Genomic DNA, 12,373 nt, shown 5'->3' with positions numbered 1-12,373 from the left:
GCACAAAAACGCTTTTCAGCCTGAGATAAGGTGGGTTTCGGAACGCCAAACATAAAAGTGTTGATAACTTTTGAAAAACACTTCAGACAGCTTAGATTTGATGTGCAACTACTAGAAAGACCCTTTCTGCTATAGTGGGAGGTTAAAATTTCATGTTCTGAAGCTTCCCTGAAAAGTTATGGCACAATGCACAAAAACGCTTTTCAGCCTGAGATAAGGTGGGTTTCGGAACGCCAAACATAAAAGTGTTGATATCTTTCGAAAAACACTTCAGACAGCTTAGATTTGATGTGCACCTACTAGAAAGACCCTTTCTGCTATAGTGGGAGGTTAAAATTTCATGTTCTGAAGCTTCCCTGAAAAGTTATGGCACAATGCGTAAAAACGCTTTTCAGCCTGAGATAAGGTGGGTTTCGGAACGCCAAACATAAAAGTGTTGATAACTTTGGAAAAACACTTCAGACAGTTTAGATTTGATGTGCAACTACTAGAAAGACCCTTTCTGCTATAGTGGGAGGTTAAAATTTCATGTTCTGAAGCTTCCCTGAAAAGTTATGGCACAATGCACAAAAACGCTTTTCAGCCTGAGATAAGGTGGGTTTCGGAACGCCAAACATAAAAGTGTTGATAACTTTGGAAAAACACTTCAGACAGTTTAGATTTGATGTGCAACTACTAGAAAGACCCTTTCTGCTATAGTGGGAGGTTAAAATTTCATGTTCTGAAGCTTTCCTGAAAAGTTATGGCACAATGCACAAAAACGCTTTTCAGCCTGAGATAAGGTGGGTTTCGGAACGCCAAACATAAAAGTGTTGATAACTTTCAAAAAACACTTCAGAGAGCTTAGATTTGATGTGCACCTACTAGAAAGACCCTTTCTGCTATAGTGGGAGGTTAAAATTTCATGTTCTGAAGCTTCCCTGAAAAGTTATGGCACAATGCGTAAAAACGCTTTTCAGCCTGAGATAAGGTGGGTTTCGGAACGCCAAACATAAAAGTGTTGATAACTTTGGAAAAACACTTCAGACAGTTTAGATTTGATGTGCAACTACTAGAAAGACCCTTTCTGCTATAGTGGGAGGTTAAAATTTCATGTTCTGAAGCTTTCCTGAAAAGTTATGGCACAATGCACAAAAACGCTTTTCAGCCTGAGATAAGGTGGGTTTCGGAACGCCAAACATAAAAGTGTTGATAACTTTTGAAAAACACTTCAGACAGCTTAGATTTGATGTGCAACTACTAGAAAGACCCTTTCTGCTATAGTGGGAGGTTAAAATTTCATGTTCTGAGGCTTCCCTGAAAAGTTATGGCACAATGCACAAAAACGCTTTTCAGCCTGAGATAAGGTGGGTTTCGGAACGCCAAACATAAAAGTGTTGATAACTTTGGAAAAACACTTCAGACAGTTTAGATTTGATGTGCAACTACTAGAAAGACCCTTTCTGCTATAGTGGGAGGTTAAAATTTCATGTTCTGAAGCTTCCCTGAAAAGTTATGGCACAATGCACAAAAACGCTTTTCAGCCTGAGATAAGGTGGGTTTCGGAACGCCAAACATAAAAGTGTTAATAACTTTGGAAAAACACTTCAGACAGTTTAGATTTGATGTTCAACTACTAGAAAGACCCTTTCTGCTATAGTGGGAGGTTAAAATTTCATGTTCTGAAGCTTCCCTGAAAAGTTATGGCACAATGCACAAAAACGCTTTTCAGCCTGAGATAAGGTGGGTTTCGGAACGCCAAACATAAAAGTGTTGATAACTTTCGAAAAACACTTCAGAGAGCTTAGATTTGATGTGCACCTACTAGAAAGACCCTTTCTGCTATAGTGGGAGGTTAAAATTTCATGTTCTGAAGCTTCCCTGAAAAGTTATGGCACAATGCGTAAAAACGCTTTTCAGCCTGAGATAAGGTGGGTTTCGGAACGCCAAACATAAAAGTGTTAATAACTTTGGAAAAACACTTCAGACAGTTTAGATTTGATGTGCAACTACTAGAAAGACCCTTTCTGCTATAGTGGGAGGTTAAAATTTCATGTTCTGAAGCTTCCCTGAAAAGTTATGGCACAATGCACAAAAACGCTTTTCAGCCTGAGATAAGGTGGGTTTCGGAACGCCAAACATAAAAGTGTTAATAACTTTGGAAAAACACTTCAGACAGTTTAGATTTGATGTGCAACTACTAGAAAGACCCTTTCTGCTATAGTGGGAGGTTAAAATTTCATGTTCTGAAGCTTCCCTGAAAAGTTATGGCACAATGCACAAAAACGCTTTTCAGCCTGAGATAAGGTGGGTTTCGGAACGCCAAACATAAAAGTGTTAATAACTTTGGAAAAACACTTCAGACAGTTTAGATTTGATGTGCAACTACTAGAAAGACCCTTTCTGCTATAGTGGGAGGTTAAAATTTCATGTTCTGAAGCTTCCCTGAAAAGTTATGGCACAATGCACAAAAACGCTTTTCAGCCTGAGATAAGGTGTGTTGCCAGTTTTGCGCAGGTGGGCGTGTGTGAATGTGAGGGGCGTGCCACAGCGAGAGAGTGTGGAAGAGCAGCATCAAAAACTTGTGGAGAGAGAATAAAACTTCGTCGAACAAGCAGAGACCCGGAGATTTTGTGTTTTGTGTATCGTTACCAGCGCGAGTCACACACCCGGAGGTTCCTTACCACGGTTCGGAACTGATCAAGCGGGTGCCGGTAACACTGGGGGCTCGTCCGGGATTCTTTTTTTTGTGAACTCTGCTCGCCAACGAAGTGACCGACCGTGGAAGAATGCAGACGAAGGACGTGGCGGAGCTGATTAGCAGTTTGAGCGCAAGCAATCCCTTCCTGCCGGATATTTTGGAGGTAAATGGTCCGTCTATGGGTTGTCGCGTGAAGCGAAAGGATTATCCAACGGGCGGCGATAACAACCTAACATCGGGCCCTGACACTGAAGAGCTAAAGTTGCTAACAGACGAGGGCGCGGCCTGTTCGTGGACGCCGGAACCTGTCGCCGAATGGATGTTAACCCCGCCGTCGACCCACCTTTCGAGAACATTTACAGCCGTAGCAGATGACCAGTGCACCGACATAAACGGCTCTGTTCAAAGTTCTTCGCAAAAACCGGTGTACAAATCAGAGACAATGCGCTCCATTAATCACCATGAGATCGGTGTTTCGCCCCGCTACTGGACTGCTAGCACTCCCACCTTCTCCCCTGTTGCAATGCAGGCTAGGCACCCACACGTGAGCATCAGAGACACGGCGAGGGGCTGTAAAAGTGACGGATGCGCAATAGGTGGTACTCGGGAAGATCGTGCTGCTCAGGCCCAGCGTGTCCACCATGAGCCGATTAGACCGCCACGTGCCTGCACTGTGCTCAACCAATGCGGTGATTTAAGGGATTGCAGCGATGAAGAGTTTCGCCTCCATCGAGAAAGGATCCCTACTCTACAGCCGGACAAGTTTGACGGTACTGGTGCTTGGAGAGATTTTCTGTATCAATTTGAGAGTTGTGCCCGTGCTAATCTCTGGTCGGAAGAGACCATGACTGTTCAATTGAGGTTCAGTTTGACAGGAGCAGCGGGTGCTATAGTCCACAAGAACCCTAGGTCCAGCCGGTGGAATTATAAACAACTGATAGACGAGATGGAGGCTGCCTATGGACCTGGATCAGAACATGCTGCTGCAACAGGAATCGAGCTGAGACAGAGGGTGAGGAAAGCAGGAGAGATGCTGCACACTTTGAGAGACGACATCTACGAGAAGGTAGCCATTGTTTACGCTGACCGCTCAGAGAGAGAGCAAGATGCAATAAGTGTGGAAATATTCACTAATGCACTGGGGGATCCAGAAATTGTGCAAAAACTGCTGGAATACAGACCTCGCAGCTTAGCTTGTGCCTATGAAATAGCTCACCGGTTCGAGTCAACAAGAAGAGCAGCTCATGCAGTCACGCAGTTAATGAGATCAAACATTCACCACTCTGTGGAACGAAGGACGAGAACAGCTATGGTCCGAGATGAAGTCAACCCTATTGTCAGTGAAAATGTTCTTCCAGTTAATTCATCAAACCAAGTGGACTGGTCTCAGAGGCCGATCAAACAGGGACAAATCAGACGCAAACAGGGCCCAAGAAGAAGAAATATGAGGGAAATGATCTGTCACAATTGTTCCGGTTCAGGACACTCTTACAAGAACTGCCCTTCCCCCCGTCGTTTCCAATCAGCTGACGGAAGTTCATATGCACCTGTTCCAGATGGGAATAATGTTATTGTCCAAGCTCCACGCCAAAACGAGGAGATGTGTGTCAATATATGGGTGTATGGCAAAGAAATATGTGCACTTCTTGACACTGGCGCCCGTAGGAATGTGTTTCCCTTGGTCTGCTACAACAGTATCCCTAATGAACACCAGCCCCCCATAGAACCATCAGTCGCTCAAATCTTGCATGGAATTTGTCCTGGTGGATTGCCAGTGTTGGGGGAAATCATCATCCCTGTTGTGGTTGGACGTCGAACGGTCGATGTTAGTTTCGTGGTGGCGGATACGGTTGACTGCAAGGAAGTGATTCTGGGGGACCCGTTCCTTCAACAGGCACAAGCACAACTGGATTTCGGACGAAGGGAGATAACTCTTTTTGGGGAAAAGGTGCCACGCCACGCCGTTGGTCAAGTGGAGACGCGCGTTGTTCGAGTGGCCAGAAGCATAACCTTAGAGCCAGGTTGTGAGTATGTGTTGAGAGGGTACACTCCACGCCCCAAGAGAACTTGTGAGCAAACCCTTTTGCTCAGCCCTACTAAATCTTTTGTGGAGAAACACCATGTTCTTGTGGCTCCGACTGTGCTGAAAGGTCAGCGGCCTACAACCATCCCGGTCCGAGTATTTAACATCTGTTCCATCCCAGTGACGGTGAAGAAAGGAACTGTGGCCGGCGTTTTACAGGCTGCTGAGGTCGTGGAGGAATCTGCATTAGTGCCATCTGAGGTAACCACTCCAACCATAACAGATTCCCTGTCTTCTCCAGTTCCAGATCACTTGAAAGAACTGTATGTAGAAAGTTGTGCTGGTCTGCCTCAGGTCAACCACGGGGCGTTGGCCGAGTTACTGTCCTCTTTTGCCGACGTCTTCTCAGCAAGTCCCACAGATCTTGGACGCACCAATCTGGTGAAGCATGACATTCTGACAACACCTGGTCCACCTGTGAAACTACCTCCGAGAAGAATGGGCAGAGATAAACAAGCTGCAGCTGACGAGCAGGTACAACAGAGTTTGGAAAAGGGTGTGGCTCAAGTCAGTAACAGCGGCTGGGCCGCGCCAATTGTCATGGTTCGCAAAAAGGATCAGAGCACTCGTATGTGTGTGGATTATAGATTGTTGAATGAGCGCACGATGAAGGATGCTTATCCTCTCCCACGCATACAGGACACTCTTGACACCTTGTCTACGGCAAAGTTTTTCAGCACCCTCGACCTGACATCAGGATACTGGCAGATGGAGATGACACCAAGGGCCCGCAAAGCTGCCGCTTTCTGCACTAGGAAAGGGTTGTTCGAATGGAACGTGATGCCGTTTGGACTTTGCAACGCCCCTGCAACATTTCAAAGGCTGATGGACCGAGTTCTAGCGGGATTGCAATGGGAAACGTGCCTAGTGTATCTGGACGACATCATTGTGCTAGGAAGTGATGTCGAACAAATGCTTGAAAGGCTGGGTCAGGTATTTAAGAGATTACGACAGGCCAACTTGAAGCTGAAGCCATCCAAGTGTTGTCTTTTTAAAGAACAAGTTACTTACCTGGGTCATATTGTTTCTGCCCAGGGTGTTGCTACAGACCCGGTGAAAGTTGACAAAGTGAAGAACTGGCCAACGCCACGGAGTGTCATGGAGGTGCGTCAGTTTGTGGGTTTAGCATCATATTACAGGCGTTTTGTGAAAAACTTTGCATCGGCAGCCAAACCTCTCCATGAACTAACGAAGAAGTATGCCCAGTTCAATTGGACAACAGAGTGTCAAAACGCCTTTGATGAACTGAAGGATAAATTATCTACGGCCCCTGTCTTATCCTATCCACTTGACCAAGGTGAACTCTATTTGGACACAGATGCTAGTGATTGTGGAATTGGAGCTGTGCTTTCTCAGGTGCAATGTGGGGAGGAGAAAGTTTTGGCTTATGGGAGTAGGAGACTGTCTGTTACAGAGCAGAACTATTGCACCACTAGGCGAGAACTCCTGGCCGTTGTTAATTTCACCACTCATTTCCGTCAGTACTTGCTGGGAAGAAGTTTTACTGTACGTACCGATCACAGCAGCCTGCGCTGGTTGACTAAACTGAAGGAGCCAGAAGGGCAATTGGCACGCTGGTTGGAGAAACTGGCTGAATATGACTTTCAGGTCGTGCATCGCCCAGGGGCACAGCATTTAAATGCAGATGCTATGTCCAGAAGACCGTGTCGCCTGACGTGTCCTTGTGCTATTCCACAGACCCAGTTGCAATGCCATCAGCTCCATCATAAGGAAGTGCAATGTGACCTGGTTAAACCTGCAGACGTAGGGCGACCTCTAGTGGGGGTAATGAGTGGTGTGTCCAACAGCGAATCCCATCCCATGGTCCACAGACTGAGTGATGTACCTCCGTCCATTTCGTTTGGTGGTTGGACTCAAGAGCAACTGAAAATGGCACAGAAGACTGACCCGGATATTGCACCCATTTATAAATCTTTGGAAGAAGGAGGGAGCAGACCAGCCTGGGTAGAAATGGCCGCTTTCAGTCCAGCCACAAAGACATATTGGGCTCAGTGGCAGCGCCTCTATATCAGGGATGGCGTCATTTTACGGAAATTCTACCACCCAGATGGAGATCGTTTTTACTCCCAAATCTTGTTGCCACGGGAGTACCGTAATGCAGTTCTGGAACAGGTGCACGATGGGCCAGTGGGGGGCCATTTTGGTGTAGAACGGACTTTGGCTCGTCTGAAAAACAGATACTTCTGGTACAACATGAAAGAGGATGTCAACCTGTGGTGTCGCACCTGCACTAACTGTGCGGCCAGAGCTCGGCCGCGGAAGACTCCTCAAGCGCCCATGGGAAGTGTGAAGGTTGGGGCACCCATGGAAAGGATTGCAGTGGATGTTATGGGCCCCCTCAACGAAACTGAGAGACATAATCGTTATGTCCTTGTGGTGCAGGACTATTTTACTAAATGGGCCGAAGCGTACCCAATCCCAGATGAGCAGGCTGTGACTGTGGCTGACAAGATTGCATCAGAGTGGGTGAGTAGATATGGGGCTCCTCATTCCTTACATAGCGATCAAGGAACAAATTTCGAATCGGCTGTGTTTAAGGGAATGTGTGAGATTTTGGGTGTTGACAAGACGCACACCACACCCTTTCATCCTCAGTCCGATGGCCAAGTTGAGCGTCTGAATGCCACTGTGCAGAAAATCCTGGCTGCCACTGCAGAGAGATGCCACTGGGACTGGGATTTGATGCTCCCGTTCGCTGTAATGGCTTACCGCTCAACCAAACACAGCTCCACGGGGTTGTCCCCAAACATGATGTTATACGGTCGAGAGATAACTGAGCCAGTGGACTTAGTTGCCGGGTTGCCACCAGACTCTACACCTGCCAAAACCCCCCCGCAGTATGTCCAAGAGCTCAGAGAAAGGTTGGAGCTCTCCCATCAGCTGGCGCGAGAGGCGTTAGGAAGGTCGGCGGAGCGAGCCAAGCGACAATACGATAAGAACATTTGTCGGGTTAAGTTTCAGGTGGGGGAGGCTGTGTGGCTACTTGTTAAAGGAACACAGCCTAGTCGTGGCAGAGTGCGGAAGTTCCTACCAGCTTATGAAGGCCCTTTCTTTGTGGTGGGCTCCTTGGACGACATGGTGTATCGCATTCAACGGAGCCAGAGAGCAAAGGTCAAAGTGGTACACCATGACAAACTCAAACCTTACCACTCAAGAACACCGCTGAACAACGAGTGGGTTTTCCAAAGTTCAGACACATGGGCGCCAGTGGAGGTACCACCACCACCTACAGAGACGATATCAGACATGGACGTCACCCCCCTAAACCTGTGGGACAGTCCTGCCAGCGGGGACCACGATACTTCATCGGCCCTTCCAGCTTCCACTGATCCTGTTGATCTCCAAACACCAGTAGTCCCCGTCCAGAGTCCTACTACGGAACGACTTCAGCCCTCTTCTTCTGCTGCACCATCCCAGCGTCCCTCTCGGACCCGTAGGCCCCCTGATAGGTTCGGTGACTGGATTGTTTGATGAGCCTTTATATTTTCGAAGTGGTTAAGTTTTCATATGTATATATATACACCTCATGTATATCCGTTATGGGTTTGAGTGTTTAAAAAAAAAAAAAAAAAAAAAAAAAATTTGAGTTCAATCAGTTCAGTTCAGTGAGAGTAGCCTGAGTGATGTTTTATTTGACTGTTTATTTTGTGGAATGTCTTTGTGCTAAGTCAGTTGATCATACCTTTATATATTATATAGATGTTCTTTTGTTGTATTATTATTAATATATATATATTGTGTTATGATGGAGTGATGCTAAAGAGTTAATCATCATCCATAGTGGGGGTAGTGTTGCCAGTTTTGCGCAGGTGGGCGTGTGTGAATGTGAGGGGCGTGCCACAGCGAGAGAGTGTGGAAGAGCAGCATCAAAAACTTGTGGAGAGAGAATAAAACTTCGTCGAACAAGCAGAGACCCGGAGATTTTGTGTTTTGTGTATCGTTACCAGCGCGAGTCACACACCCGGAGGTTCCTTACCACGGTTCGGAACTGATCAAGCGGGTGCCGGTAACAGGTGGGTTTCGGAACGCCAAACATAAAAGTGTTGATAACTTTCGAAAAACACTTCAGACAGCTTAGATTTGATGTGCACCTACTAGAAAGACCATTTCTGCTATAGTGGGAGGTTAAAATTTCATGTTCTGAAGCTTTCCTGAAAAGTTATGGCACAATGCACAAAAACGCTTTTCAGCCTGAGATAAGGTGGGTTTCGGAACGCCAAACATAAAAGTGTTGATAACTTTTGAAAAACACTTCAGACAGCTTAGATTTGATGTGCAACTACTAGAAAGACCCTTTCTGCTATAGTGGGAGGTTAAAATTTCATGTTCTGAAGCTTCCCTGAAAAGTTATGGCACAATGCACAAAAACGCTTTTCAGCCTGAGATAAGGTGGGTTTCGGAACGCCAAACATAAAAGTGTTGATAACTTTCGAAAAACACTTCAGACAGCTTAGATTTGATGTGCACCTACTAGAAAGACCCTTTCTGCTATAGTGGGAGGTTAAAATTTCATGTTCTGAAGCTTCCCTGAAAAGTTATGGCACAATGCGTAAAAACGCTTTTCAGCCTGAGATAAGGTGGGTTTCGGAACGCCAAACATAAAAGTGTTGATAACTTTGGAAAAACACTTCAGACAGTTTAGATTTGATGTGCAACTACTAGAAAGACCCTTTCTGCTATAGTGGGAGGTTAAAATTTCATGTTCTGAAGCTTCCCTGAAAAGTTATGGCACAATGCACAAAAACGCTTTTCAGCCTGAGATAAGGTGGGTTTCGGAACGCCAAACATAAAAGTGTTAATAACTTTGGAAAAACACTTCAGACAGTTTAGATTTGATGTGCAACTACTAGAAAGACCCTTTCTGCTATAGTGGGAGGTTAAAATTTCATGTTCTGAAGCTTTCCTGAAAAGTTATGGCACAATGCACAAAAACGCTTTTCAGCCTGAGATAAGGTGGGTTTCGGAACGCCAAACATAAAAGTGTTGATAACTTTCAAAAAACACTTCAGAGAGCTTAGATTTGATGTGCACCTACTAGAAAGACCCTTTCTGCTATAGTGGGAGGTTAAAATTTCATGTTCTGAAGCTTCCCTGAAAAGTTATGGCACAATGCGTAAAAACGCTTTTCAGCCTGAGATAAGGTGGGTTTCGGAACGCCAAACATAAAAGTGTTGATAACTTTGGAAAAACACTTCAGACAGTTTAGATTTGATGTGCAGCTACTAGAAAGACCCTTTCTGCTATAGTGGGAGGTTAAAATTTCATGTTCTGAAGCTTTCCTGAAAAGTTATGGCACAATGCACAAAAACGCTTTTCAGCCTGAGATAAGGTGGGTTTCGGAACGCCAAACATAAAAGTGTTGATAACTTTCGAAAAACACTTCAGAGAGCTTAGATTTGATGTGCACCTACTAGAAAGACCCTTTCTGCTATAGTGGGAGGTTAAAATTTCATGTTCTGAAGCTTCCCTGAAAAGTTATGGCACAATGCGTAAAAACGCTTTTCAGCCTGAGATAAGGTGGGTTTCGGAACGCCAAACATAAAAGTGTTGATAACTTTGGAAAAACACGTCAGACAGTTTAGATTTGATGTGCAACTACTAGAAAGACCCTTTCTGCTATAGTGGGAGGTTAAAATTTCATGTTCTGAAGCTTCCCTGAAAAGTTATGGCACAATGCACAAAAACGCTTTTCAGCCTGAGATAAGGTGGGTTTCGGAACGCCAAACATAAAAGTGTTAATAACTTTGGAAAAACACTTCAGACAGTTTAGATTTGATGTGCAACTACTAGAAAGACCCTTTCTGCTATAGTGGGAGGTAAAAAATTTCATGTTCTGAAGCTTTCCTGAAAAGTTATGGCACAATGCACAAAAACGCTTTTCAGCCTGAGATAAGGTGGGTTTCGGAACGCCAAACATAAAAGTGTTGATAACTTTCGAAAAACACTTCAGACAGCTTAGATTTGATGTGCACCTACTAGAAGGACCCTTTCTGCTATAGTGGGAGGTTAAAATTTCATGTTCTGAAGCTTCCCTGAAAAGTTATGGGACAATGCGTAAAAACGCTTTTCAGCCTGAGATAAGGTGGGTTTCGGAACGCCAAACATAAAAGTGTTGATAACTTTGGAAAAACACTTCAGACAGTTTAGATTTGATGTGCAACTACTAGAAAGACCCTTTCTGCTATAGTGGGAGGTTAAAATTTCATGTTCTGAAGCTTCCCTGAAAAGTTATGGCACAGTGCACAAAAACGCTTTTCAGCCTGAGATAAGGTGGGTTTCGGAACGCCAAACATAAAAGTGTTAATAACTTTGGAAAAACACTTCAGACAGTTTAGATTTGATGTGCAGCTACTAGAAAGACCCTTTCTGCTATAGTGGGAGGTTAAAATTTCATGTTCTGAAGCTTTCCTGAAAAGTTATGGCACAATGCACAAAAACGCTTTTCAGCCTGAGATAAGGTGGGTTTCGGAACGCCAAACATAAAAGTGTTGATAACTTTCGAAAAACACTTCAGAGAGCTTAGATTTGATGTGCACCTACTAGAAAGACCCTTTCTGCTATAGTGGGAGGTTAAAATTTCATGTTCTGAAGCTTCCCTGAAAAGTTATGGCACAATGCGTAAAAACGCTTTTCAGCCTGAGATAAGGTGGGTTTCGGAACGCCAAACATAAAAGTGTTGATAACTTTCGAAAAACACTTCAGAGAGCTTAGATTTGATGTGCACCTACTAGAAAGACCCTTTCTGCTATAGTGGGAGGTTAAAATTTCATGTTCTGAAGCTTCCCTGAAAAGTTATGGCACAATGCGTAAAAACGCTTTTCAGCCTGAGATAAGGTGGGTTTCGGAACGCCAAACATAAAAGTGTTGATAACTTTGGAAAAACACTTCAGACAGTTTAGATTTGATGTGCAACTACTAGAAAGACCCTTTCTGCTATAGTGGGAGGTTAAAATTTCATGTTCTGAAGCTTCCCTGAAAAGTTATGGCACAATGCACAAAAACGCTTTTCAGCCTGAGATAAGGTGGGTTTCGGAACGCCAAACATAAAAGTGTTAATAACTTTGGAAAAACACTTCAGACAGTTTAGATTTGATGTGCAACTACTAGAAAGACCCTTTCTGCTATAGTGGGAGGTAAAAAATTTCATGTTCTGAAGCTTTCCTGAAAAGTTATGGCACAATGCACAAAAACGCTTTTCAGCCTGAGATAAGGTGGGTTTCGGAACGCCAAACATAAAAGTGTTGATAACTTTCGAAAAACACTTCAGACAGCTTAGATTTGATGTGCACCTACTAGAAGGACCCTTTCTGCTATAGTGGGAGGTTAAAATTTCATGTTCTGAAGCTTCCCTGAAAAGTTATGGGACAATGCGTAAAAACGCTTTTCAGCCTGAGATAAGGTGGGTTTCGGAACGCCAAACATAAAAGTGTTGATAACTTTGGAAAAACACTTCAGACAGTTTAGATTTGATGTGCAACTACTAGAAAGACCCTTTCTGCTATAGTGGGAGGTTAAAATTTCATGTTCTGAAGCTTCCCTGAAAAGTTATGGCACAGTGCACAAAAACGCTTTTCAGCCTGAGATAAGGT

The sequence above is a fragment of the Synchiropus splendidus genome, chromosome 9, assembly GCF_027744825.2.
Source record: "Synchiropus splendidus isolate RoL2022-P1 chromosome 9, RoL_Sspl_1.0, whole genome shotgun sequence".
NCBI lineage: Eukaryota > Metazoa > Chordata > Actinopteri > Syngnathiformes > Callionymidae > Synchiropus > Synchiropus splendidus.
The sequence above is the reverse complement of the archived record's forward strand: the minus strand, read 5'-3'. Positions refer to the sequence as shown.